The sequence below is a fragment of the Rhinichthys klamathensis genome, unplaced genomic scaffold, assembly GCF_029890125.1.
Source record: "Rhinichthys klamathensis goyatoka isolate OS25496 unplaced genomic scaffold, OSU_Roscu_1.1 h1tg000176l_1, whole genome shotgun sequence".
Taxonomy (NCBI): domain Eukaryota; kingdom Metazoa; phylum Chordata; class Actinopteri; order Cypriniformes; family Leuciscidae; genus Rhinichthys; species Rhinichthys klamathensis.
In genome coordinates, this window is record NW_026606705.1 from 6371360 (window position 1) to 6397224 (window position 25865).

The 25865-nt window shown below is 43.8% G+C and overlaps 37 non-coding genes across 37 annotated transcripts; 18 read left to right on the forward strand and 19 right to left on the reverse strand.

The window, feature by feature from the left end:
- Positions 1-7: 7 nt before the first annotated feature.
- trnam-cau (transfer RNA methionine (anticodon CAU)) lies at positions 8-81 on the forward strand. The gene has a single exon. It is a non-coding gene; the product is annotated as a tRNA-Met (tRNA).
- A 790-nt stretch (positions 82-871) lies between these two features.
- On the reverse strand, positions 872-954 carry trnal-cag (transfer RNA leucine (anticodon CAG)). The gene has a single exon. It is a non-coding gene; the product is annotated as a tRNA-Leu (tRNA).
- A 95-nt stretch (positions 955-1049) lies between these two features.
- On the forward strand, positions 1050-1123 carry trnam-cau (transfer RNA methionine (anticodon CAU)). Its single transcript has one exon. It is a non-coding gene; the product is annotated as a tRNA-Met (tRNA).
- A 968-nt stretch (positions 1124-2091) lies between these two features.
- trnam-cau (transfer RNA methionine (anticodon CAU)) lies at positions 2092-2165 on the forward strand. Its single transcript has one exon. It is a non-coding gene; the product is annotated as a tRNA-Met (tRNA).
- Positions 2166-2955: 790 nt separating this feature from the next.
- Positions 2956-3038, reverse strand: trnal-cag (transfer RNA leucine (anticodon CAG)). Its single transcript has one exon. It is a non-coding gene; the product is annotated as a tRNA-Leu (tRNA).
- A 958-nt stretch (positions 3039-3996) lies between these two features.
- On the reverse strand, positions 3997-4079 carry trnal-cag (transfer RNA leucine (anticodon CAG)). Its single transcript has one exon. It is a non-coding gene; the product is annotated as a tRNA-Leu (tRNA).
- Positions 4080-4174: 95 nt separating this feature from the next.
- On the forward strand, positions 4175-4248 carry trnam-cau (transfer RNA methionine (anticodon CAU)). The gene has a single exon. It is a non-coding gene; the product is annotated as a tRNA-Met (tRNA).
- A 790-nt stretch (positions 4249-5038) lies between these two features.
- On the reverse strand, positions 5039-5121 carry trnal-cag (transfer RNA leucine (anticodon CAG)). Its single transcript has one exon. It is a non-coding gene; the product is annotated as a tRNA-Leu (tRNA).
- A 95-nt stretch (positions 5122-5216) lies between these two features.
- trnam-cau (transfer RNA methionine (anticodon CAU)) lies at positions 5217-5290 on the forward strand. The gene has a single exon. It is a non-coding gene; the product is annotated as a tRNA-Met (tRNA).
- Positions 5291-6080: 790 nt separating this feature from the next.
- trnal-cag (transfer RNA leucine (anticodon CAG)) lies at positions 6081-6163 on the reverse strand. Its single transcript has one exon. It is a non-coding gene; the product is annotated as a tRNA-Leu (tRNA).
- A 959-nt stretch (positions 6164-7122) lies between these two features.
- trnal-cag (transfer RNA leucine (anticodon CAG)) lies at positions 7123-7205 on the reverse strand. The gene has a single exon. It is a non-coding gene; the product is annotated as a tRNA-Leu (tRNA).
- Positions 7206-7300: 95 nt separating this feature from the next.
- On the forward strand, positions 7301-7374 carry trnam-cau (transfer RNA methionine (anticodon CAU)). Its single transcript has one exon. It is a non-coding gene; the product is annotated as a tRNA-Met (tRNA).
- Positions 7375-8342: 968 nt separating this feature from the next.
- On the forward strand, positions 8343-8416 carry trnam-cau (transfer RNA methionine (anticodon CAU)). The gene has a single exon. It is a non-coding gene; the product is annotated as a tRNA-Met (tRNA).
- A 968-nt stretch (positions 8417-9384) lies between these two features.
- On the forward strand, positions 9385-9458 carry trnam-cau (transfer RNA methionine (anticodon CAU)). Its single transcript has one exon. It is a non-coding gene; the product is annotated as a tRNA-Met (tRNA).
- A 790-nt stretch (positions 9459-10248) lies between these two features.
- trnal-cag (transfer RNA leucine (anticodon CAG)) lies at positions 10249-10331 on the reverse strand. The gene has a single exon. It is a non-coding gene; the product is annotated as a tRNA-Leu (tRNA).
- Positions 10332-10426: 95 nt separating this feature from the next.
- trnam-cau (transfer RNA methionine (anticodon CAU)) lies at positions 10427-10500 on the forward strand. The gene has a single exon. It is a non-coding gene; the product is annotated as a tRNA-Met (tRNA).
- Positions 10501-11290: 790 nt separating this feature from the next.
- On the reverse strand, positions 11291-11373 carry trnal-cag (transfer RNA leucine (anticodon CAG)). Its single transcript has one exon. It is a non-coding gene; the product is annotated as a tRNA-Leu (tRNA).
- Positions 11374-11468: 95 nt separating this feature from the next.
- trnam-cau (transfer RNA methionine (anticodon CAU)) lies at positions 11469-11542 on the forward strand. The gene has a single exon. It is a non-coding gene; the product is annotated as a tRNA-Met (tRNA).
- A 789-nt stretch (positions 11543-12331) lies between these two features.
- trnal-cag (transfer RNA leucine (anticodon CAG)) lies at positions 12332-12414 on the reverse strand. Its single transcript has one exon. It is a non-coding gene; the product is annotated as a tRNA-Leu (tRNA).
- A 95-nt stretch (positions 12415-12509) lies between these two features.
- Positions 12510-12583, forward strand: trnam-cau (transfer RNA methionine (anticodon CAU)). Its single transcript has one exon. It is a non-coding gene; the product is annotated as a tRNA-Met (tRNA).
- Positions 12584-13372: 789 nt separating this feature from the next.
- On the reverse strand, positions 13373-13455 carry trnal-cag (transfer RNA leucine (anticodon CAG)). Its single transcript has one exon. It is a non-coding gene; the product is annotated as a tRNA-Leu (tRNA).
- A 95-nt stretch (positions 13456-13550) lies between these two features.
- trnam-cau (transfer RNA methionine (anticodon CAU)) lies at positions 13551-13624 on the forward strand. The gene has a single exon. It is a non-coding gene; the product is annotated as a tRNA-Met (tRNA).
- Positions 13625-14591: 967 nt separating this feature from the next.
- On the forward strand, positions 14592-14665 carry trnam-cau (transfer RNA methionine (anticodon CAU)). Its single transcript has one exon. It is a non-coding gene; the product is annotated as a tRNA-Met (tRNA).
- Positions 14666-15455: 790 nt separating this feature from the next.
- On the reverse strand, positions 15456-15538 carry trnal-cag (transfer RNA leucine (anticodon CAG)). Its single transcript has one exon. It is a non-coding gene; the product is annotated as a tRNA-Leu (tRNA).
- A 95-nt stretch (positions 15539-15633) lies between these two features.
- Positions 15634-15707, forward strand: trnam-cau (transfer RNA methionine (anticodon CAU)). Its single transcript has one exon. It is a non-coding gene; the product is annotated as a tRNA-Met (tRNA).
- Positions 15708-16496: 789 nt separating this feature from the next.
- Positions 16497-16579, reverse strand: trnal-cag (transfer RNA leucine (anticodon CAG)). The gene has a single exon. It is a non-coding gene; the product is annotated as a tRNA-Leu (tRNA).
- Positions 16580-16674: 95 nt separating this feature from the next.
- On the forward strand, positions 16675-16748 carry trnam-cau (transfer RNA methionine (anticodon CAU)). Its single transcript has one exon. It is a non-coding gene; the product is annotated as a tRNA-Met (tRNA).
- A 789-nt stretch (positions 16749-17537) lies between these two features.
- Positions 17538-17620, reverse strand: trnal-cag (transfer RNA leucine (anticodon CAG)). Its single transcript has one exon. It is a non-coding gene; the product is annotated as a tRNA-Leu (tRNA).
- Positions 17621-18579: 959 nt separating this feature from the next.
- Positions 18580-18662, reverse strand: trnal-cag (transfer RNA leucine (anticodon CAG)). The gene has a single exon. It is a non-coding gene; the product is annotated as a tRNA-Leu (tRNA).
- Positions 18663-18757: 95 nt separating this feature from the next.
- Positions 18758-18831, forward strand: trnam-cau (transfer RNA methionine (anticodon CAU)). The gene has a single exon. It is a non-coding gene; the product is annotated as a tRNA-Met (tRNA).
- A 789-nt stretch (positions 18832-19620) lies between these two features.
- On the reverse strand, positions 19621-19703 carry trnal-cag (transfer RNA leucine (anticodon CAG)). Its single transcript has one exon. It is a non-coding gene; the product is annotated as a tRNA-Leu (tRNA).
- A 95-nt stretch (positions 19704-19798) lies between these two features.
- trnam-cau (transfer RNA methionine (anticodon CAU)) lies at positions 19799-19872 on the forward strand. Its single transcript has one exon. It is a non-coding gene; the product is annotated as a tRNA-Met (tRNA).
- Positions 19873-20661: 789 nt separating this feature from the next.
- On the reverse strand, positions 20662-20744 carry trnal-cag (transfer RNA leucine (anticodon CAG)). The gene has a single exon. It is a non-coding gene; the product is annotated as a tRNA-Leu (tRNA).
- Positions 20745-22744: 2000 nt separating this feature from the next.
- On the reverse strand, positions 22745-22827 carry trnal-cag (transfer RNA leucine (anticodon CAG)). The gene has a single exon. It is a non-coding gene; the product is annotated as a tRNA-Leu (tRNA).
- Positions 22828-23786: 959 nt separating this feature from the next.
- trnal-cag (transfer RNA leucine (anticodon CAG)) lies at positions 23787-23869 on the reverse strand. The gene has a single exon. It is a non-coding gene; the product is annotated as a tRNA-Leu (tRNA).
- A 95-nt stretch (positions 23870-23964) lies between these two features.
- On the forward strand, positions 23965-24038 carry trnam-cau (transfer RNA methionine (anticodon CAU)). The gene has a single exon. It is a non-coding gene; the product is annotated as a tRNA-Met (tRNA).
- Positions 24039-24827: 789 nt separating this feature from the next.
- Positions 24828-24910, reverse strand: trnal-cag (transfer RNA leucine (anticodon CAG)). The gene has a single exon. It is a non-coding gene; the product is annotated as a tRNA-Leu (tRNA).
- Between the last annotated feature and the right edge of the window lie 955 nt (positions 24911-25865).

Genomic DNA, 25865 nt, shown 5'->3' on the forward strand with positions numbered 1-25865 from the left:
AGCACATGCCTCGTTGGCGCAGTTAGGCAGCGCGTCAGTCTCATAATCTGAAGGTCGTGAGTTCGAGCCTCACACGGGGCAGAGTGGTGCTTTATGATACACGGGAGAGTGTAAATGAAAGATCTGCTTTCTGCATTCCCTTTTGTGCGTTTGTCCAGTCCTACATATGCAATGTAATTGAGGTCCAGTGTTTTTGTAGGACTAATGTTGAACAAATGCAGTAATAGTATTACTCTCATATTCATGTAATATGCGTCAGTGTTGTTACAATGTTTTGTTGAGGCTAATATAATTCTTTCGTTCCAATGACATGTCTTGTCAATGCTAATGTAATGTTTTGCATGACATTCCTTGAATCTTATGCCATGACACTCCACCCCATGCCCCCAAAACCCATGACATTCAATTCCAAGAAATTTCCAAGAATCCTTGCCATGAAACTCTACTGCATCCCCAAAACTTCAGACCATGACATCACAGTCAGACTCCAAGAATCACATCGCATACTCCCCCTAAAAAGAAAAAAAAAGAAGACATGAACAGCCTTTCATAAACAAGTTCTTCTTCCGGTAAACATCAGAACGTGGTATTCTTTGAAATTCTGTTGGATCCCATTCTATAAACATGTCCAATTTCATGAAATGTCACGACTTGAAATTCCAAGAAAACTGCACGAAAATGCCACCGAATCCCATACATCGCACTAAAGTGTTACTTTAAAGTCCATGTAATGCAGGTCAGTGTTACTGTAATGTTTGGTTAACTCTAGCATGAACTGAAATGCAGTGCTTTGTCAACATGAATGCATTTCTGGGTAAACTTGCCAGAGGGTTAAAGACTCTAGCTTGAGCCCGCAGCCAAAGGTTAGGTTTGTCAGAAGTGGGATTCGAACCCACGCCTCCAGGGGAGACTGCGACCTGAACGCAGCGCCTTAGACCGCTCGGCCATCCTGACGTGATGGCAGAGGGTGAGCAGTACTTTTGGAGCTGCACCGAATGGCAGATGATCTGGAAGCTAGTGCTGCACCGCTCACCCTAGCCACAGCACATGCCTCGTTGGCGCAGTTAGGCAGCGCGTCAGTCTCATAATCTGAAGGTCGTGAGTTCGAGCCTCACATGGGGCAGAGTGGTGCTTTTTGATACACGGGAGAGTGTAAATGAAAGATCTGCTTTCTGCATTCCCTTTTGTGCGTTTGTCCAGTCCTACATATGCAATGTAATTGAGGTCCAGTGTTTTTGTAGGACTAATGTTGAACAAATGCAGTAATAGTATTACTCTCATATTCATGTAATATGCGTCAGTGTTGTTACAATGTTTTGGTGAGGCTAATATAATTCTTTCGTTCCAATGACATGTCTTGTCAATGCTAATGTAATGTTTTGCATGACATTCCTTGAATCTTATGCCATGACACTCCACCCCATGCCCCCAAAACCCATGACATTCAATTCCAAGAAATTTACAAGAATCCTTGCCATGAAACTCTACTGCATCCCCAAAACTTCAGACCATGACATCACAGTCAGACTCCAAGAATCACATGGCATACTCCCCCTAAAAAGAAAAAAAAAGAAGACATGAACAGCCTTTCATAAACAAGTTCTTCTTCCGGTAAACATCAGAACGTGGTATTCTTTGAAATTCTGTTGGATCCCATTCTATAAACATGTCCAATTTCATGAAATGTCACGACTTGAAATTCCAAGAAAACTGCACGAAAATGCCACCGAATCCCATACATCGCACTAAAGTGTTACTTTAAAGTCCATGTAATGCAGGTCAGTGTTACTGTAATGTTTGGTTAACTCTAGCATGAACTGAAATGCAGTGCTTTGTCAACATGAATGCATTTCTGGGTAAACTTGCCAGAGGGTTAAAGACTCTAGCTTGAGCCCGCAGCCAAAGGTTAGGTTTGTCAGAAGAGGGATTCGAACCCACGCCTCCAGGGGAGACTGCGACCTGAACGCAGCGCCTTAGACCGCTCGGCCATCCTGACGTGATGGCTGAGGGTGAGCAGTACTTTTGCAGCTGCACCGAATGGCAGATGATCTGGAAGCTAGTGCTGCACCGCTCACCCTAGCCACAGCACATGCCTCGTTGGCGCAGTTAGGCAGCGCGTCAGTCTCATAATCTGAAGGTCGTGAGTTCGAGCCTCACACGGGGCAGAGTGGTGCTTTTTGATACACGGGAGAGTGTAAATGAAAGAGCTGCTTTCTGCATTCCCTTTTGTGCGTTTGTCCAGTCCTTCATATGCAATGTAATTGAGGTCCAGTGTTTTTGTAGGACTAATGTTGAACAAATGCAGTAATAGTATTACTCTCATATTCATGTAATATGCGTCAGTGTTGTTACAATGTTTTGTTGAGGCTAATATAATTCTTTCGTTCCAATGACATGTCTTGTCAATGCTAATGCAATGTTTTGCATGACATTCCTTGAATCTTATGCCATGACACTCCACCCCATGCCCCCAAAACCCATGACATTCAATTCCAAGAAATTTCCAAGAATCCTTGCCATGAAACTCTACTGCATCCCCAAAACTTCAGACCATGACATCACAGTCAGACTCCAAGAATCACATGGCATACTCCCCCTAAAAAGAAAAAAAAAGAAGACATGAACAGCCTTTCATAAACAAGTTCTTCTTCCGGTAAACATCAGAACGTGGTATTCTTTGAAATTCTGTTGGATCCCATTCTATAAACATGTCCAATTTCATGAAATGTCACGACTTGAAATTCCAAGAAAACTGCACGAAAATGCCACCGAATCCCATACATCGCACTAAAGTGTTACTTTAAAGTCCATGTAATGCAGGTCAGTGTTACTGTAATGTTTGGTTAACTCTAGCATGAACTGAAATGCAGTGCTTTGTCAACATGAATGCATTTCTGGGTAAACTTGCCAGAGGGTTAAAGACTCTAGCTTGAGCCCGCAGCCAAAGGTTAGGTTTGTCAGAAGTGGGATTCGAACCCACGCCTCCAGGGGAGACTGCGACCTGAACGCAGCGCCTTAGACCGCTCGGCCATCCTGACGTGATGGCTGAGGGTGAGCAGTACTTTTGGAGCTGCACCGAATGGCAGATGATCTGGAAGCTAGTGCTGCACCGCTCACCCTAGCCACAGCACATGCCTCGTTGGCGCAGTTAGGCAGCGCGTCAGTCTCATAATCTGAAGGTCTTGAGTTCGAGCCTCACACGGGGCAGAGTGGTGCTTTTTGATACACGGGAGAGTGTAAATGAAAGAGCTGCTTTTTGCATTCCCTTTTGTGCGTTTGTCCAGTCCTACATATGCAATGTAATTGAGGTCCAGTGTTTTTGTAGGACTAATGTTGAACAAATGCAGTAATAGTATTACTCTCATATTCATGTAATATGCGTCAGTGTTGTTACAATGTTTTGTTGAGGCTAATATAATTCTTTCGTTCCAATGACATGTCTTGTCAATGCTAATGTAATGTTTTGCATGACATTCCTTGAATCTTATGCCATGACACTCCACCCCATGCCCCCAAAACCCATGACATTCAATTCCAAGAAATTTCCAAGAATCCTTGCCATGAAACTCTACTGCATCCCCAAAACTTCAGACCATGACATCACAGTCAGACTCCAAGAATCACATCGCATATTCCCCCTAAAAAGAAAAAAAAAGAAGACATGAACAGCCTTTCATAAACAAGTTCTCTTCCGGTAAACATCAGAACGTGGTATTCTTTGAAATTCTGTTGGATCCCATTCTATAAACATGTCCAATTTCATGAAATGTCACGACTTGAAATTCCAAGAAAACTGCACGAAAATGCCACCGAATCCCATACATTGCACTAAAGTGTTACTTTAAAGTCCATGTAATGCAGGTCAGTGTTACTGTAATGTTTGGTTAACTCTAGCATGAACTGAAATGCAGTGCTTTGTCAACATGAATGCATTTCTGGGTAAACTTGCCAGAGGGTTAAAGACTCTAGCTTGAGCCCGCAGCCAAAGGTTAGGTTTGTCAGAAGTGGGATTCGAACCCACGCCTCCAGGGGAGACTGCGACCTGAACGCAGCGCCTTAGACCGCTCGGCCATCCTGACGTGATGGCTGAGGGTGAGCAGTACTTTTGGAGCTGCACCGAATGGCAGATGATCTGGAAGCTAGTGCTGCACCGCTCCCCCTAGCCACAGCACATGCCTCGTTGGCGCAGTTAGGCAGCGCGTCAGTCTCATAATCTGAAGGTCGTGAGTTCGAGCCTCACACGGGGCAGAGTGGTGCTTTTTGATACACGGGAGAGTGTAAATGAAAGATCTGCTTTCTGCATTCCCTTTTGTGCGTTTGTCCAGTCCTACATATGCAATGTAATTGAGGTCCAGTGTTTTTGTAGGACTAATGTTGAACAAATGCAGTAATAGTATTACTCTCATATTCATGTAATATGCGTCAGTGTTGTTACAATGTTTTGGTGAGGCTAATATAATTCTTTCGTTCCAATGACATGTCTTGTCAATGCTAATGCAATGTTTTGCATGACATTCCTTGAATCTTATGCCATGACACTCCACCCCATGCCCCCAAAACCCATGACATTCAATTCCAAGAAATTTCCAAGAATCCTTGCCATGAAACTCTACTGCATCCCCAAAACTTCAGACCATGACATCACAGTCAGACTCCAAGAATCACATGGCATACTCCCCCTAAAAAGAAAAAAAAAGAAGACATGAACAGCCTTTCATAAACAAGTTCTTCTTCCGGTAAACATCAGAACGTGGTATTCTTTGAAATTCTGTTGGATCCCATTCTATAAACATGTCCAATTTCATGAAATGTCACGACTTGAAATTCCAAGAAAACTGCACGAAAATGCCACCGAATCCCATACATTGCACTAAAGTGTTACTTTAAAGTCCATGTAATGCAGGTCAGTGTTACTGTAATGTTTGGTTAACTCTAGCATGAACTGAAATGCAGTGCTTTGTCAACATGAATGCATTTCTGGGTAAACTTGCCAGAGGGTTAAAGACTCTAGCTTGAGCCCGCAGCCAAAGGTTAGGTTTGTCAGAAGTGGGATTCGAACCCACGCCTCCAGGGGAGACTGCGACCTGAACGCAGCGCCTTAGACCGCTCGGCCATCCTGACGTGATGGCTGAGGGTGAGCAGTACTTTTGCAGCTGCACCGAATGGCAGATGATCTGGAAGCTAGTGCTGCACCGCTCACCCTAGCCACAGCACATGCCTCGTTGGCGCAGTTAGGCAGCGCGTCAGTCTCATAATCTGAAGGTCGTGAGTTCGAGCCTCACACGGGGCAGAGTGGTGCTTTTTGATACACGGGAGAGTGTAAATGAAAGATCTGCTTTCTGCATTCCCTTTTGTGCGTTTGTCCAGTCCTTCATATGCAATGTAATTGAGGTCCAGTGTTTTTGTAGGACTAATGTTGAACAAATGCAGTAATAGTATTACTCTCATATTCATGTAATATGCGTCAGTGTTGTTACAATGTTTTGTTGAGGCTAATATAATTCTTTCGTTCCAATGACATGTCTTGTCAATGCTAATGCAATGTTTTGCATGACATTCCTTGAATCTTATGCCATGACACTCCACCCCATGCCCCCAAAACCCATGACATTCAATTCCAAGAAATTTCCAAGAATCCTTGCCATGAAACTCTACTGCATCCCCAAAACTTCAGACCATGACATCACAGTCAGACTCCAAGAATCACATGGCATACTCCCCCTAAAAAGAAAAAAAAAGAAGACATGAACAGCCTTTCATAAACAAGTTCTTCTTCCGGTAAACATCAGAACGTGGTATTCTTTGAAATTCTGTTGGATCCCATTCTATAAACATGTCCAATTTCATGAAATGTCACGACTTGAAATTCCAAGAAAACTGCACGAAAATGCCACCGAATCCCATACATCGCACTAAAGTGTTACTTTAAAGTCCATGTAATGCAGGTCAGTGTTACTGTAATGTTTGGTTAACTCTAGCATGAACTGAAATGCAGTGCTTTGTCAACATGAATGCATTTCTGGGTAAACTTGCCAGAGGGTTAAAGACTCTAGCTTGAGCCCGCAGCCAAAGGTTAGGTTTGTCAGAAGTGGGATTCGAACCCACGCCTCCAGGGGAGACTGCGACCTGAACGCAGCGCCTTAGACCGCTCGGCCATCCTGACGTGATGGCTGAGGGTGAGCAGTACTTTTGCAGCTGCACCGAATGGCAGATGATCTGGAAGCTAGTGCTGCACCGCTCACCCTAGCCACAGCACATGCCTTGTTGGCGCAGTTAGGCAGCGCGTCAGTCTCATAATCTGAAGGTCGTGAGTTCGAGCCTCACACGGGGCAGAGTGGTGCTTTTTGATACACGGGAGAGTGTAAATGAAAGATCTGCTTTCTGCATTCCCTTTTGTGCGTTTGTCCAGTCCTTCATATGCAATGTAATTGAGGTCCAGTGTTTTTGTAGGACTAATGTTGAACAAATGCAGTAATAGTATTACTCTTATATTCATGTAATATGCGTCAGTGTTGTTACAATGTTTTGTTGAGGCTAATATAATTCTTTCGTTCCAATGACATGTCTTGTCAATGCTAATGCAATGTTTTGCATGACATTCCTTGAATCTTATGCCATGACACTCCACCCCATGCCCCCAAAACCCATGACATTCAATTCCAAGAAATTTCCAAGAATCCTTGCCATGAAACTCTACTGCATCCCCAAAACTTCAGACCATGACATCACAGTCAGACTCCAAGAATCACATGGCATACTCCCCCTAAAAAGAAAAAAAAAGAAGACATGAACAGCCTTTCATAAACAAGTTCTTCTTCCGGTAAACATCAGAACGTGGTATTCTTTGAAATTCTGTTGGATCCCATTCTATAAACATGTCCAATTTCATGAAATGTCACGACTTGAAATTCCAAGAAAACTGCACGAAAATGCCACCGAATCCCATACATTGCACTAAAGTGTTACTTTAAAGTCCATGTAATGCAGGTCAGTGTTACTGTAATGTTTGGTTAACTCTAGCATGAACTGAAATGCAGTGCTTTGTCAACATGAATGCATTTCTGGGTAAACTTGCCAGAGGGTTAAAGACTCTAGCTTGAGCCCGCAGCCAAAGGTTAGGTTTGTCAGAAGTGGGATTCGAACCCACGCCTCCAGGGGAGACTGCGACCTGAACGCAGCGCCTTAGACCGCTCGGCCATCCTGACGTGATGGCTGAGGGTGAGCAGTACTTTTGCAGCTGCACCGAATGGCAGATGATCTGGAAGCTAGTGCTGCACCGCTCACCCTAGCCACAGCACATGCCTCGTTGGCGCAGTTAGGCAGCGCGTCAGTCTCATAATCTGAAGGTCGTGAGTTCGAGCCTCACACGGGGCAGAGTGGTGCATTTTGATACACGGGAGAGTGTAAATGAAAGATCTGCTTTCTGCATTCCCTTTTGTGCGTTTGTCCAGTCCTTCATATGCAATGTAATTGAGGTCCAGTGTTTTTGTAGGACTAATGTTGAACAAATGCAGTAATAGTATTACTCTCATATTCATGTAATATGCGTCAGTGTTGTTACAATGTTTTGTTGAGGCTAATATAATTCTTTCGTTCCAATGACATGTCTTGTCAATGCTAATGCAATGTTTTGCATGACATTCCTTGAATCTTATGCCATGACACTCCACCCCATGCCCCCAAAACCCATGACATTCAATTCCAAGAAATTTCCAAGAATCCTTGCCATGAAACTCTACTGCATCCCCAAAACTTCAGACCATGACATCACAGTCAGACTCCAAGAATCACATGGCATACTCCCCCTAAAAAGAAAAAAAAAGAAGACATGAACAGCCTTTCATAAACAAGTTCTTCTTCCGGTAAACATCAGAACGTGGTATTCTTTGAAATTCTGTTGGATCCCATTCTATAAACATGTCCAATTTCATGAAATGTCACGACTTGAAATTCCAAGAAAACTGCACGAAAATGCCACCGAATCCCATACATCGCACTAAAGTGTTACTTTAAAGTCCATGTAATGCAGTTCAGTGTTACTGTAATGTTTGGTTAACTCTAGCATGAACTGAAATGCAGTGCTTTGTCAACATGAATGCATTTCTGGGTAAACTTGCCAGAGGGTTAAAGACTCTAGCTTGAGCCCGCAGCCAAAGGTTAGGTTTGTCAGAAGTGGGATTCGAACCCACGCCTCCAGGGGAGACTGCGACCTGAACGCAGCGCCTTAGACGGCTCGGCCATCCTGACGTGATGGCTGAGGGTGAGCAGTACTTTTGCAGCTGCACCGAATGGCAGATGATCTGGAAGCTAGTGCTGCACCGCTCACCCTAGCCACAGCACATGCCTCGTTGGCGCAGTTAGGCAGCGCGTCAGTCTCATAATCTGAAGGTCGTGAGTTCGAGCCTCACACGGGGCAGAGTGGTGCTTTTTGATACACGGGAGAGTGTAAATGAAAGAGCTGCTTTCTGCATTCCCTTTTGTGCGTTTGTCCAGTCCTTCATATGCAATGTAATTGAGGTCCAGTGTTTTTGTAGGACTAATGTTGAACAAATGCAGTAATAGTATTACTCTCATATTCATGTAATATGCGTCAGTGTTGTTACAATGTTTTGTTGAGGCTAATATAATTCTTTCGTTCCAATGACATGTCTTGTCAATGCTAATGCAATGTTTTGCATGACATTCCTTGAATCTTATGCCATGACACTCCACCCCATGCCCCCAAAACCCATGACATTCAATTCCAAGAAATTTCCAAGAATCCTTGCCATGAAACTCTACTGCATCCCCAAAACTTCAGACCATGACATCACAGTCAGACTCCAAGAATCACATGGCATACTCCCCCTAAAAAGAAAAAAAAAGAAGACATGAACAGCCTTTCATAAACAAGTTCTTCTTCCGGTAAACATCAGAACGTGGTATTCTTTGAAATTCTGTTGGATCCCATTCTATAAACATGTCCAATTTCATGAAATGTCACGACTTGAAATTCCAAGAAAACTGCACGAAAATGCCACCGAATCCCATACATCGCACTAAAGTGTTACTTTAAAGTCCATGTAATGCAGGTCAGTGTTACTGTAATGTTTGGTTAACTCTAGCATGAACTGAAATGCAGTGCTTTGTCAACATGAATGCATTTCTGGGTAAACTTGCCAGAGGGTTAAAGACTCTAGCTTGAGCCCGCAGCCAAAGGTTAGGTTTGTCAGAAGTGGGATTCGAACCCACGCCTCCAGGGGAGACTGCAACCTGAACGCAGCGCCTTAGACCGCTCGGCCATCCTGACGTGATGGCTGAGGGTGAGCAGTACTTTTGGAGCTGCACCGAATGGCAGATGATCTGGAAGCTAGTGCTGCACCGCTCACCCTAGCCACAGCACATGCCTCGTTGGCGCAGTTAGGCAGCGCGTCAGTCTCATAATCTGAAGGTCGTGAGTTCGAGCCTCACACGGGGCAGAGTGGTGCTTTTTGATACACGGGAGAGTGTAAATGAAAGATCTGCTTTCTGCATTCCCTTTTGTGCGTTTGTCCAGTCCTACATATGCAATGTAATTGAGGTCCAGTGTTTTTGTAGGACTAATGTTGAACAAATGCAGTAATAGTATTACTCTCATATTCATGTAATATGCGTCAGTGTTGTTACAATGTTTTGGTGAGGCTAATATAATTCTTTCGTTCCAATGACATGTCTTGTCAATGCTAATGCAATGTTTTGCATGACATTCCTTGAATCTTATGCCATGACACTCCACCCCATGCCCCCAAAACCCATGACATTCAATTCCAAGAAATTTCCAAGAATCCTTGCCATGAAACTCTACTGCATCCCCAAAACTTCAGACCATGACATCACAGTCAGACTCCAAGAATCACATGGCATACTCCCCCTAAAAAGAAAAAAAAAGAAGACATGAACAGCCTTTCATAAACAAGTTCTTCTTCCGGTAAACATCAGAACGTGGTATTCTTTGAAATTCTGTTGGATCCCATTCTATAAACATGTCCAATTTCATGAAATGTCACGACTTGAAATTCCAAGAAAACTGCACGAAAATGCCACCGAATCCCATACATCGCACTAAAGTGTTACTTTAAAGTCCATGTAATGCAGGTCAGTGTTACTGTAATGTTTGGTTAACTCTAGCATGAACTGAAATGCAGTGCTTTGTCAACATGAATGCATTTCTGGGTAAACTTGCCAGAGGGTTAAAGACTCTAGCTTGAGCCCGCAGCCAAAGGTTAGGTTTGTCAGAAGTGGGATTCGAACCCACGCCTCCAGGGGAGACTGCGACCTGAACGCAGCGCCTTAGACCGCTCGGCCATCCTGACGTGATGGCTGAGGGTGAGCAGTACTTTTGCAGCTGCACCGAATGGCAGATGATCTGGAAGCTAGTGCTGCACCGCTCACCCTAGCCACAGCACATGCCTCGTTGGCGCAGTTAGGCAGCGCGTCAGTCTCATAATCTGAAGGTCGTGAGTTCGAGCCTCACACGGGGCAGAGTGGTGCTTTTTGATACACGGGAGAGTGTAAATGAAAGAGCTGCTTTTTGCATTCCCTTTTGTGCGTTTGTCCAGTCCTTCATATGCAATGTAATTGAGGTCCAGTGTTTTTGTAGGACTAATGTTGAACAAATGCAGTAATAGTATTACTCTCATATTCATGTAATATGCGTCAGTGTTGTTACAATGTTTTGTTGAGGCTAATATAATTCTTTCGTTCCAATGACATGTCTTGTCAATGCTAATGCAATGTTTTGCATGACATTCCTTGAATCTTATGCCATGACACTCCACCCCATGCCCCCAAAACCCATGACATTCAATTCCAAGAAATTTCCAAGAATCCTTGCCATGAAACTCTACTGCATCCCCAAAACTTCAGACCATGACATCACAGTCAGACTCCAAGAATCACATGGCATACTCCCCCTAAAAAGAAAAAAAAAGAAGACATGAACAGCCTTTCATAAACAAGTTCTTCTTCCGGTAAACATCAGAACGTGGTATTCTTTGAAATTCTGTTGGATCCCATTCTATAAACATGTCCAATTTCATGAAATGTCACGACTTGAAATTCCAAGAAAACTGCACGAAAATGCCACCGAATCCCATACATCGCACTAAAGTGTTACTTTAAAGTCCATGTAATGCAGGTCAGTGTTACTGTAATGTTTGGTTAACTCTAGCATGAACTGAAATGCAGTGCTTTGTCAACATGAATGCATTTCTGGGTAAACTTGCCAGAGGGTTAAAGACTCTAGCTTGAGCCCGCAGCCAAAGGTTAGGTTTGTCAGAAGTGGGATTCGAACCCACGCCTCCAGGGGAGACTGCGACCTGAACGCAGCGCCTTAGACCGCTCGGCCATCCTGACGTGATGGCTGAGGGTGAGCAGTACTTTTGCAGCTGCACCGAATGGCAGATGATCTGGAAGCTAGTGCTGCACCGCTCACCCTAGCCACAGCACATGCCTCGTTGGCGCAGTTAGGCAGCGCGTCAGTCTCATAATCTGAAGGTCGTGAGTTCGAGCCTCACACGGGGCAGAGTGGTGCTTTTTGATACACGGGAGAGTGTAAATGAAAGAGCTGCTTTCTGCATTCCCTTTTGTGCGTTTGTCCAGTCCTTCATATGCAATGTAATTGAGGTCCAGTGTTTTTGTAGGACTAATGTTGAACAAATGCAGTAATAGTATTACTCTCATATTCATGTAATATGCGTCAGTGTTGTTACAATGTTTTGTTGAGGCTAATATAATTCTTTCGTTCCAATGACATGTCTTGTCAATGCTAATGCAATGTTTTGCATGACATTCCTTGAATCTTATGCCATGACACTCCACCCCATGCCCCCAAAACCCATGACATTCAATTCCAAGAAATTTCCAAGAATCCTTGCCATGAAACTCTACTGCATCCCCAAAACTTCAGACCATGACATCACAGTCAGACTCCAAGAATCACATCGCATACTCCCCCTAAAAAGAAAAAAAAAGAAGACATGAACAGCCTTTCATAAACAAGTTCTCTTCCGGTAAACATCAGAACGTGGTATTCTTTGAAATTCTGTTGGATCCCATTCTATAAACATGTCCAATTTCATGAAATGTCACGACTTGAAATTCCAAGAAAACTGCACGAAAATGCCACCGAATCCCATACATTGCACTAAAGTGTTACTTTAAAGTCCATGTAATGCAGGTCAGTGTTACTGTAATGTTTGGTTAACTCTAGCATGAACTGAAATGCAGTGCTTTGTCAACATGAATGCATTTCTGGGTAAACTTGCCAGAGGGTTAAAGACTCTAGCTTGAGCCCGCAGCCAAAGGTTAGGTTTGTCAGAAGTGGGATTCGAACCCACGCCTCCAGGGGAGACTGCGACCTGAACGCAGCGCCTTAGACCGCTCGGCCATCCTGACGTGATGGCTGAGGGTGAGCAGTACTTTTGGAGCTGCACCGAATGGCAGATGATCTGGAAGCTAGTGCTGCACCGCTCACCCTAGCCACAGCACATGCCTCGTTGGCGCAGTTAGGCAGCGCGTCAGTCTCATAATCTGAAGGTCGTGAGTTCGAGCCTCACACGGGGCAGAGTGGTGCTTTTTGATACACGGGAGAGTGTAAATGAAAGATCTGCTTTCTGCATTCCCTTTTGTGCGTTTGTCCAGTCCTACATATGCAATGTAATTGAGGTCCAGTGTTTTTGTAGGACTAATGTTGAACAAATGCAGTAATAGTATTACTCTCATATTCATGTAATATGCGTCAGTGTTGTTACAATGTTTTGGTGAGGCTAATATAATTCTTTCGTTCCAATGACATGTCTTGTCAATGCTAATGCAATGTTTTGCATGACATTCCTTGAATCTTATGCCATGACACTCCACCCCATGCCCCCAAAACCCATGACATTCAATTCCAAGAAATTTCCAAGAATCCTTGCCATGAAACTCTACTGCATCCCCAAAACTTCAGACCATGACATCACAGTCAGACTCCAAGAATCACATCGCATACTCCCCCTAAAAAGAAAAAAAAGAAGACATGAACAGCCTTTCATAAACAAGTTCTTCTTCCGGTAAACATCAGAACGTGGTATTCTTTGAAATTCTGTTGGATCCCATTCTATAAACATGTCCAATTTCATGAAATGTCACGACTTGAAATTCCAAGAAAACTGCACGAAAATGCCACCGAATCCCATACATCGCACTAAAGTGTTACTTTAAAGTCCATGTAATGCAGGTCAGTGTTACTGTAATGTTTGGTTAACTCTAGCATGAACTGAAATGCAGTGCTTTGTCAACATGAATGCATTTCTGGGTAAACTTGCCAGAGGGTTAAAGACTCTAGCTTGAGCCCGCAGCCAAAGGTTAGGTTTGTCAGAAGTGGGATTCGAACCCACGCCTCCAGGGGAGACTGCGACCTGAACGCAGCGCCTTAGACCGCTCGGCCATCCTGACGTGATGGCTGAGGGTGAGCAGTACTTTTGCAGCTGCACCGAATGGCAGATGATCTGGAAGCTAGTGCTGCACCGCTCACCCTAGCCAAAGCACATGCCTCGTTGGCGCAGTTAGGCAGCGCGTCAGTCTCATAATCTGAAGGTCGTGAGTTCGAGCCTCACACGGGGCAGAGTGGTGCTTTTTGATACACGGGAGAGTGTAAATGAAAGAGCTGCTTTCTGCATTCCCTTTTGTGCGTTTGTCCAGTCCTTCATATGCAATGTAATTGAGGTCCAGTGTTTTTGTAGGACTAATGTTGAACAAATGCAGTAATAGTATTACTCTCATATTCATGTAATATGCGTCAGTGTTGTTACAATGTTTTGTTGAGGCTAATATAATTCTTTCGTTCCAATGACATGTCTTGTCAATGCTAATGTAATGTTTTGCATGACATTCCTTGAATCTTATGCCATGACACTCCACCCCATGCCCCCAAAACCCATGACATTCAATTCCAAGAAATTTCCAAGAATCCTTGCCATGAAACTCTACTGCATCCCCAAAACTTCAGACCATGACATCACAGTCAGACTCCAAGAATCACATCGCATACTCCCCCTAAAAAGAAAAAAAAAGAAGACATGAACAGCCTTTCATAAACAAGTTCTTCTTCCGGTAAACATCAGAACGTGGTATTCTTTGAAATTCTGTTGGATCCCATTCTATAAACATGTCCAATTTCATGAAATGTCACGACTTGAAATTCCAAGAAACTGCACGAAAATGCCACCGAATCCCATACATTGCACTAAAGTGTTACTTTAAAGTCCATGTAATGCAGGTCAGTGTTACTGTAATGTTTGGTTAACTCTAGCATGAACTGAAATGCAGTGCTTTGTCAACATGAATGCATTTCTGGGTAAACTTGCCAGAGGGTTAAAGACTCTAGCTTGAGCCCACAGCCAAAGGTTAGGTTTGTCAGAAGTGGGATTCGAACCCACGCCTCCAGGGGAGACTGTGACCTGAACGCAGCACCTTAGACCGCTCGGCCATCCTGACGTGATGGCTGAGGGTGAGCAGTACTTTTGGAGCTGCACCGAATGGCAGATGATCTGGAAGCTAGTGCTGCACCGCTCACCCTAGCCACAGCACATGCCTCGTTGGCGCAGTTAGGCAGCGCGTCAGTCTCATAATCTGAAGGTCGTGAGTTCGAGCCTCACATGGGGCAGAGTGGTGCTTTTTGATACACGGGAGAGTGTAAATGAAAGATCTGCTTTCTGCATTCCCTTTTGTGCGTTTGTCCAGTCCTACATATGCAATGTAATTGAGGTCCAGTGTTTTTGTAGGACTAATGTTGAACAAATGCAGTAATAGTATTACTCTCATATTCATGTAATATGCGTCAGTGTTGTTACAATGTTTTGGTGAGGCTAATATAATTCTTTCGTTCCAATGACATGTCTTGTCAATGCTAATGCAATGTTTTGCATGACATTCCTTGAATCTTATGCCATGACACTCCACCCCATGCCCCCAAAACCCATGACATTCAATTCCAAGAAATTTCCAAGAATCCTTGCCATGAAACTCTACTGCATCCCCAAAACTTCAGACCATGACATCACAGTCAGACTCCAAGAATCACATCGCATACTCCCCCTAAAAAGAAAAAAAAAGAAGACATGAACAGCCTTTCATAAACAAGTTCTTCTTCCGGTAAACATCAGAACGTGGTATTCTTTGAAATTCTGTTGGATCCCATTCTATAAACATGTCCAATTTCATGAAATGTCACGACTTGAAATTCCAAGAAAACTGCACGAAAATGCCACCGAATCCCATACATCGCACTAAAGTGTTACTTTAAAGTCCATGTAATGCAGGTCAGTGTTACTGTAATGTTTGGTTAACTCTAGCATGAACTGAAATGCAGTGCTTTGTCAACATGAATGCATTTCTGGGTAAACTTGCCAGAGGGTTAAAGACTCTAGCTTGAGCCCGCAGCCAAAGGTTAGGTTTGTCAGAAGTGGGATTCGAACCCACGCCTCCAGGGGAGACTGCGACCTGAACGCAGCGCCTTAGACCGCTCGGCCATCCTGACGTGATGGCTGAGGGTGAGCAGTACTTTTGCAGCTGCACCGAATGGCAGATGATCTGGAAGCTAGTGCTGCACCGCTCACCCTAGCCAAAGCACATGCCTCGTTGGCGCAGTTAGGCAGCGCGTCAGTCTCATAATCTGAAGGTCGTGAGTTCGAGCCTCACACGGGGCAGAGTGGTGCTTTTTGATACACGGGAGAGTGTAAATGAAAGAGCTGCTTTCTGCATTCCCTTTTGTGCGTTTGTCCAGTCCTTCATATGCAATGTAATTGAGGTCCAGTGTTTTTGTAGGACTAATGTTGAACAAATGCAGTAATAGTATTACTCTCATATTCATGTAATATGCGTCAGTGTTGTTACAATGTTTTGTTGAGGCTAATATAATTCTTTCGTTCCAATGACATGTCTTGTCAATGCTAATGTAATGTTTTGCATGACATTCCTTGAATCTTATGCCATGACACTCCACCCCATGCCCCCAAAACCCATGACATTCAATTCCAAGAAATTTCCAAGAATCCTTGCCATGAAACTCTACTGCATCCCCAAAACTTCAGACCATGACATCACAGTCAGACTCCAAGAATCACATCGCATACTCCCCCTAAAAAGAAAAAAAAAGAAGACATGAACAGCCTTTCATAAACAAGTTCTTCTTCCGGTAAACATCAGAACGTGGTATTCTTTGAAATTCTGTTGGATCCCATTCTATAAACATGTCCAATTTCATGAAATGTCACGACTTGAAATTCCAAGAAACTGCACGAAAATGCCACCGAATCCCATACATTGCACTAAAGTGTTACTTTAAAGTCCATGTAATGCAGGTCAGTGTTACTGTAATGTTTGGTTAACTCTAGCATGAACTGAAATGCAGTGCTTTGTCAACATGAATGCATTTCTGGGTAAACTTGCCAGAGGGTTAAAGACTCTAGCTTGAGCCCACAGCCAAAGGTTAGGTTTGTCAGAAGTGGGATTCGAACCCACGCCTCCAGGGGAGACTGCGACCTGAACGCAGCGCCTTAGACCGCTCGGCCATCCTGACGTGATGGCTGAGGGTGAGCAGTACTTTTGGAGCTGCACCGAATGGCAGATGATCTGGAAGCTAGTGCTGCACCGCTCACCCTAGCCACAGCACATGCCTCGTTGGCGCAGTTAGGCAGCGCGTCAGTCTCATAATCTGAAGGTCGTGAGTTCGAGCCTCACATGGGGCAGAGTGGTGCTTTTTGATACACGGGAGAGTGTAAATGAAAGATCTGCTTTCTGCATTCCCTTTTGTGCGTTTGTCCAGTCCTACATATGCAATGTAATTGAGGTCCAGTGTTTTTGTAGGACTAATGTTGAACAAATGCAGTAATAGTATTACTCTCATATTCATGTAATATGCGTCAGTGTTGTTACAATGTTTTGTTGAGGCTAATATAATTCTTTCGTTCCAATGACATGTCTTGTCAATGCTAATGCAATGTTTTGCATGACATTCCTTGAATCTTATGCCATGACACTCCACCCCATGCCCCCAAAACCCATGACATTCAATTCCAAGAAATTTCCAAGAATCCTTGCCATGAAACTCTACTGCATCCCCAAAACTTCAGACCATGACATCACAGTCAGACTCCAAGAATCACATCGCATACTCCCCCTAAAAAGAAAAAAAAAGAAGACATGAACAGCCTTTCATAAACAAGTTCTTCTTCCGGTAAACATCAGAACGTGGTATTCTTTGAAATTCTGTTGGATCCCATTCTATAAACATGTCCAATTTCATGAAATGTCACGACTTGAAATTCCAAGAAACTGCACGAAAATGCCACCGAATCCCATACATTGCACTAAAGTGTTACTTTAAAGTCCATGTAATGCAGGTCAGTGTTACTGTAATGTTTGGTTAACTCTAGCATGAACTGAAATGCAGTGCTTTGTCAACATGAATGCATTTCTGGGTAAACTTGCCAGAGGGTTAAAGACTCTAGCTTGAGCCCGCAGCCAAAGGTTAGGTTTGTCAGAAGTGGGATTCGAACCCACGCCTCCAGGGGAGACTGCGACCTGAACGCAGCGCCTTAGACCGCTCGGCCATCCTGACGTGATGGCTGAGGGTGAGCAGTACTTTTGGAGCTGCACCGAATGGCAGATGATCTGGAAGCTAGTGCTGCACCGCTCACCCTAGCCACAGCACATGCCTCGTTGGCGCAGTTAGGCAGCGCGTCAGTCTCATAATCTGAAGGTCGTGAGTTCGAGCCTCAAATGGGGCAGAGTGGTGCTTTTTGATACACGGGAGAGTGTAAATGAAAGATCTGCTTTCTGCATTCCCTTTTGTGCGTTTGTCCAGTCCTACATATGCAATGTAATTGAGGTCCAGTGTTTTTGTAGGACTAATGTTGAACAAATGCAGTAATAGTATTACTCTCATATTCATGTAATATGCGTCAGTGTTGTTACAATGTTTTGGTGAGGCTAATATAATTCTTTCGTTCCAATGACATGTCTTGTCAATGCTAATGCAATGTTTTGCATGACATTCCTTGAATCTTATGCCATGACACTCCACCCCATGCCCCCAAAACCCATGACATTCAATTCCAAGAAATTTCCAAGAATCCTTGCCATGAAACTCTACTGCATCCCCAAAACTTCAGACCATGACATCACAGTCAGACTCCAAGAATCACATCGCATACTCCCCCTAAAAAGAAAAAAAAAGAAGACATGAACAGCCTTTCATAAACAAGTTCTTCTTCCGGTAAACATCAGAACGTGGTATTCTTTGAAATTCTGTTGGATCCCATTCTATAAACATGTCCAATTTCATGAAATGTCACGACTTGAAATTCCAAGAAAACTGCACGAAAATGCCACCGAATCCCATACATCGCACTAAAGTGTTACTTTAAAGTCCATGTAATGCAGGTCAGTGTTACTGTAATCTTTGGTTAACTCTAGCATGAACTGAAATGCAGTGCTTTGTCAACATGAATGCATTTCTGGGTAAACTTGCCAGAGGGTTAAAGACTCTAGCTTGAGCCCGCAGCCAAAGGTTAGGTTTGTCAGAAGTGGGATTCGAACCCACGCCTCCAGGGGAGACTGCGACCTGAACGCAGCGCCTTAGACCGCTCGGCCATCCTGACGTGATGGCTGAGGGTGAGCAGTACTTTTGCAGCTGCACCGAATGGCAGATGATCTGGAAGCTAGTGCTGCACCGCTCACCCTAGCCAAAGCACATGCCTCGTTGGCGCAGTTAGGCAGCGCGTCAGTCTCATAATCTGAAGGTCGTGAGTTCGAGCCTCACACGGGGCAGAGTGGTGCTTTTTGATACACGGGAGAGTGTAAATGAAAGAGCTGCTTTCTGCATTCCCTTTTGTGCGTTTGTCCAGTCCTTCATATGCAATGTTATTGAGGTCCAGTGTTTTTGTAGGACTAATGTTGAACAAATGCAGTAATAGTATTACTCTCATATTCATGTAATATGCGTCAGTGTTGTTACAATGTTTTGTTGAGGCTAATATAATTCTTTCGTTCCAATGACATGTCTTGTCAATGCTAATGTAATGTTTTGCATGACATTCCTTGAATCTTATGCCATGACACTCCACCCCATGCCCCCAAAACCCATGACATTCAATTCCAAGAAATTTCCAAGAATCCTTGCCATGAAACTCTACTGCATCCCCAAAACTTCAGACCATGACATCACAGTCAGACTCCAAGAATCACATCGCATACTCCCCCTAAAAAGAAAAAAAAAGAAGACATGAACAGCCTTTCATAAACAAGTTCTTCTTCCGGTAAACATCAGAACGTGGTATTCTTTGAAATTCTGTTGGATCCCATTCTATAAACATGTCCAATTTCATGAAATGTCACGACTTGAAATTCCAAGAAACTGCACGAAAATGCCACCGAATCCCATACATTGCACTAAAGTGTTACTTTAAAGTCCATGTAATGCAGGTCAGTGTTACTGTAATGTTTGGTTAACTCTAGCATGAACTGAAATGCAGTGCTTTGTCAACATGAATGCATTTCTGGGTAAACTTGCCAGAGGGTTAAAGACTCTAGCTTGAGCCCGCAGCCAAAGGTTAGGTTTGTCAGAAGTGGGATTCGAACCCACGCCTCCAGGGGAGACTGCGACCTGAACGCAGCGCCTTAGACCGCTCGGCCATCCTGACGTGATGGCTGAGGGTGAGCAGTACTTTTGCAGCTGCACCGAATGGCAGATGATCTGGAAGCTAGTGCTGCACCGCTCACCCTAGCCAAAGCACATGCCTCGTTGGCGCAGTTAGGCAGCGCGTCAGTCTCATAATCTGAAGGTCGTGAGTTCGAGCCTCACACGGGGCAGAGTGGTGCTTTTTGATACACGGGAGAGTGTAAATGAAAGAGCTGCTTTCTGCATTCCCTTTTGTGCGTTTGTCCAGTCCTTCATATGCAATGTAATTGAGGTCCAGTGTTTTTGTAGGACTAATGTTGAACAAATGCAGTAATAGTATTACTCTCATATTCATGTAATATGCGTCAGTGTTGTTACAATGTTTTGTTGAGGCTAATATAATTCTTTCGTTCCAATGACATGTCTTGTCAATGCTAATGTAATGTTTTGCATGACATTCCTTGAATCTTATGCCATGACACTCCACCCCATGCCCCCAAAACCCATGACATTCAATTCCAAGAAATTTCCAAGAATCCTTGCCATGAAACTCTACTGCATCCCCAAAACTTCAGACCATGACATCACAGTCAGACTCCAAGAATCACATCGCATACTCCCCCTAAAAAGAAAAAAAAAGAAGACATGAACAGCCTTTCATAAACAAGTTCTTCTTCCGGTAAACATCAGAACGTGGTATTCTTTGAAATTCTGTTGGATCCCATTCTATAAACATGTCCAATTTCATGAAATGTCACGACTTGAAATTCCAAGAAACTGCACGAAAATGCCACCGAATCCCATACATTGCACTAAAGTGTTACTTTAAAGTCCATGTAATGCAGGTCAGTGTTACTGTAATGTTTGGTTAACTCTAGCATGAACTGAAATGCAGTGCTTTGTCAACATGAATGCATTTCTGGGTAAACTTGCCAGAGGGTTAAAGACTCTAGCTTGAGCCCACAGCCAAAGGTTAGGTTTGTCAGAAGTGGGATTCGAACCCACGCCTCCAGGGGAGACTGCGACCTGAACGCAGCGCCTTAGACCGCTCGGCCATCCTGACGTGATGGCTGAGGGTGAGCAGTACTTTTGGAGCTGCACCGAATGGCAGATGATCTGGAAGCTAGTGCTGCACCGCTCACCCTAGCCACAGCACATGCCTCGTTGGCGCAGTTAGGCAGCGCGTCAGTCTCATAATCTGAAGGTTGTGAGTTCGAGCCTCACATGGGGCAGAGTGGTGCTTTTTGATACACGGGAGAGTGTAAATGAAAGATCTGCTTTCTGCATTCCCTTTTGTGCGTTTGTCCAGTCCTACATATGCAATGTAATTGAGGTCCAGTGTTTTTGTAGGACTAATGTTGAACAAATGCAGTAATAGTATTACTCTCATATTCATGTAATATGCGTCAGTGTTGTTACAATGTTTTGGTGAGGCTAATATAATTCTTTCGTTCCAATGACATGTCTTGTCAATGCTAATGCAATGTTTTGCATGACATTCCTTGAATCTTATGCCATGACACTCCACCCCATGCCCCCAAAACCCATGACATTCAATTCCAAGAAATTTCCAAGAATCCTTGCCATGAAACTCTACTGCATCCCCAAAACTTCAGACCATGACATCACAGTCAGACTCCAAGAATCACATCGCATACTCCCCCTAAAAAGAAAAAAAAAGAAGACATGAACAGCCTTTCATAAACAAGTTCTTCTTCCGGTAAACATCAGAACGTGGTATTCTTTGAAATTCTGTTGGATCCCATTCTATAAACATGTCCAATTTCATGAAATGTCACGACTTGAAATTCCAAGAAAACTGCACGAAAATGCCACCGAATCCCATACATCGCACTAAAGTGTTACTTTAAAGTCCATGTAATGCAGGTCAGTGTTACTGTAATGTTTGGTTAACTCTAGCATGAACTGAAATGCAGTGCTTTGTCAACATGAATGCATTTCTGGGTAAACTTCCCAGAGGGTTAAAGACTCTAGCTTGAGCCCGCAGCCAAAGGTTAGGTTTGTCAGAAGTGGGATTCGAACCCACGCCTCCAGGGGAGACTGCGACCTGAACACAGCGCCGTTGACCGCTCGGCCATCCTGACGTGATGGCTGAGGGTGAGCAGTACTTTTGCAGCTGCACCGAATGGCAGATGATCTGGAAGCTAGTGCTGCACCGCTCACCCTAGCCACAGCACATGCCTCGTTGGCGCAGTTAGGCAGCGCGTCAGTCTCATAATCTGAAGGTCGTGAGTTTGAGCCTCACACGGGGCAGAGTGGTGCTTTTTGATACACGGGAGAGTGTAAAAGAAAGAGCTGCTTTCTGCATTCCCTTTTGTGCGTTTGTCCAGTCCTTCATATGCAATGTAATTGAGGTCCAGTGTTTTTGTAGGACTAATGTTGAACAAATGCAGTAATAGTATTACTCTCATATTCATGTAATATGCGTCAGTGTTGTTACAATGTTTTGTTGAGGCTAATATAATTCTTTCGTTCCAATGACATGTCTTGTCAATGCTAATGCAATGTTTTGCATGACATTCCTTGAATCTTATGCCATGACACTCCACCCCATGCCCCCAAAACCCATGACATTCAATTCCAAGAAATTTCCAAGAATCCTTGCCATGAAACTCGACTGCATCCCCAAAACTTCAGACCATGACATCACAGTCAGACTCCAAGAATCACATGGCATACTCCCCCTAAAAAGAAAAAAAAAGAAGACATGAACAGCCTTTCATAAACAAGTTCTTCTTCCGGTAAACATCAGAACGTGGTATTCTTTGAAATTCTGTTGGATCCCATTCTATAAACATGTCCAATTTCATGAAATGTCACGACTTGAAATTCCAAGAAACTGCACGAAAATGCCACCGAATCCCATACATTGCACTAAAGTGTTACTTTAAAGTCCATGTAATGCAGGTCAGTGTTACTGTAATGTTTGGTTAACTCTAGCATGAACTGAAATGCAGTGCTTTGTCAACATGAATGCATTTCTGGGTAAACTTGCCAGAGGGTTAAAGACTCTAGCTTGAGCCCGCAGCCAAAGGTTAGGTTTGTCAGAAGTGGGATTCGAACCCACGCCTCCAGGGGAGACTGCGACCTGAACGCAGCGCCTTAGACCGCTCGGCCATCCTGACGTGATGGCTGAGGGTGAGCAGTACTTTTGGAGCTGCACCGAATGGCAGATGATCTGGAAGCTAGTGCTGCACCGCTCACCCTAGCCACAGCACATGCCTCGTTGGCGCAGTTAGGCAGCGCGTCAGTCTCATAATCTGAAGGTCGTGGGTTCGAGCCTCACATGGGGCAGAGTGGTGCTTTTTGATACACGGGAGAGTGTAAATGAAAGATCTGCTTTCTGCATTCCCTTTTGTGCGTTTGTCCAGTCCTACATATGCAATGTAATTGAGGTCCAGTGTTTTTGTAGGACTAATGTTGAACAAATGCAGTAATAGTATTACTCTCATATTCATGTAATATGCGTCAGTGTTGTTACAATGTTTTGTTGAGGCTAATATAATTCTTTCGTTCCAATGACATGTCTTGTCAATGCTAATGTAATGTTTTGCATGACATTCCTTGAATCTTATGCCATGACACTCCACCCCATGCCCCCAAAACCCATGACATTCAATTCCAAGAAATTTCCAAGAATCCTTGCCATGAAACTCTACTGCATCCCCAAAACTTCAGACCATGACATCACAGTCAGACTCCAAGAATCACATCGCATACTCCCCCTAAAAAGAAAAAAAAAGAAGACATGAACAGCCTTTCATAAACAAGTTCTTCTTCCGGTAAACATCAGAACGTGGTATTCTTTGAAATTCTGTTGGATCCCATTCTATAAACATGTCCAATTTCATGAAATGTCACGACTTGAAATTCCAAGAAAACTGCACGAAAATGCCACCGAATCCCATACATTGCACTAAAGTGTTACTTTAAAGTCCATGTAATGCAGGTCAGTGTTACTGTAATGTTTGGTTAACTCTAGCATGAACTGAAATGCAGTGCTTTGTCAACATGAATGCATTTCTGGGTAAACTTGCCAGAGGGTTAAAGACTCTAGCTTGAGCCCACAGCCAAAGGTTAGGTTTGTCAGAAGTGGGATTCGAACCCACGCCTCCAGGGGAGACTGCGACCTGAACGCAGCGCCTTAGACCGCTCGGCCATCCTGACGTGATGGCTGAGGGTGAGCAGTACTTTTGGAGCTGCACCGAATGGCAGATGATCTGGAAGCTAGTGCTGCACCGCTCACCCTAGCCACAGCACATGCCTCGTTGGCGCAGTTAGGCAGCGCGTCAGTCTCATAATCTGAAGGTCGTGAGTTCGAGCCTCACATGGGGCAGAGTGGTGCTTTTTGATACACGGGAGAGTGTAAATGAAAGATCTGCTTTCTGCATTCCCTTTTGTGCGTTTGTCCAGTCCTACATATGCAATGTAATTGAGGTCCAGTGTTTTTGTAGGACTAATGTTGAACAAATGCAGTAATAGTATTACTCTCATATTCATGTAATATGCGTCAGTGTTGTTACAATGTTTTGTTGAGGCTAATATAATTCTTTCGTTCCAATGACATGTCTTGTCAATGCTAATGCAATGTTTTGCATGACATTCCTTGAATCTTATGCCATGACACTCCACCCCATGCCCCCAAAACCCATGACATTCAATTCCAAGAAATTTCCAAGAATCCTTGCCATGAAACTCTACTGCATCCCCAAAACTTCAGACCATGACATCACAGTCAGACTCCAAGAATCACATCGCATACTCCCCCTAAAAAGAAAAAAAAAGAAGACATGAACAGCCTTTCATAAACAAGTTCTTCTTCCGGTAAACATCAGAACGTGGTATTCTTTGAAATTCTGTTGGATCCCATTCTATAAACATGTCCAATTTCATGAAATGTCACGACTTGAAATTCCAAGAAACTGCACGAAAATGCCACCGAATCCCATACATTGCACTAAAGTGTTACTTTAAAGTCCATGTAATGCAGGTCAGTGTTACTGTAATGTTTGGTTAACTCTAGCATGAACTGAAATGCAGTGCTTTGTCAACATGAATGCATTTCTGGGTAAACTTGCCAGAGGGTTAAAGACTCTAGCTTGAGCCCGCAGCCAAAGGTTAGGTTTGTCAGAAGTGGGATTCGAACCCACGCCTCCAGGGGAGACTGCGACCTGAACGCAGCGCCTTAGACCGCTCGGCCATCCTGACGTGATGGCTGAGGGTGAGCAGTACTTTTGGAGCTGCACCGAATGGCAGATGATCTGGAAGCTAGTGCTGCACCGCTCACCCTAGCCACAGCACATGCCTCGTTGGCGCAGTTAGGCAGCGCGTCAGTCTCATAATCTGAAGGTCGTGAGTTCGAGCCTCAAATGGGGCAGAGTGGTGCTTTTTGATACACGGGAGAGTGTAAATGAAAGATCTGCTTTCTGCATTCCCTTTTGTGCGTTTGTCCAGTCCTACATATGCAATGTAATTGAGGTCCAGTGTTTTTGTAGGACTAATGTTGAACAAATGCAGTAATAGTATTACTCTCATATTCATGTAATATGCGTCAGTGTTGTTACAATGTTTTGGTGAGGCTAATATAATTCTTTCGTTCCAATGACATGTCTTGTCAATGCTAATGCAATGTTTTGCATGACATTCCTTGAATCTTATGCCATGACACTCCACCCCATGCCCCCAAAACCCATGACATTCAATTCCAAGAAATTTCCAAGAATCCTTGCCATGAAACTCTACTGCATCCCCAAAACTTCAGACCATGACATCACAGTCAGACTCCAAGAATCACATCGCATACTCCCCCTAAAAAGAAAAAAAAAGAAGACATGAACAGCCTTTCATAAACAAGTTCTTCTTCCGGTAAACATCAGAACGTGGTATTCTTTGAAATTCTGTTGGATCCCATTCTATAAACATGTCCAATTTCATGAAATGTCACGACTTGAAATTCCAAGAAAACTGCACGAAAATGCCACCGAATCCCATACATCGCACTAAAGTGTTACTTTAAAGTCCATGTAATGCAGGTCAGTGTTACTGTAATCTTTGGTTAACTCTAGCATGAACTGAAATGCAGTGCTTTGTCAACATGAATGCATTTCTGGGTAAACTTGCCAGAGGGTTAAAGACTCTAGCTTGAGCCCGCAGCCAAAGGTTA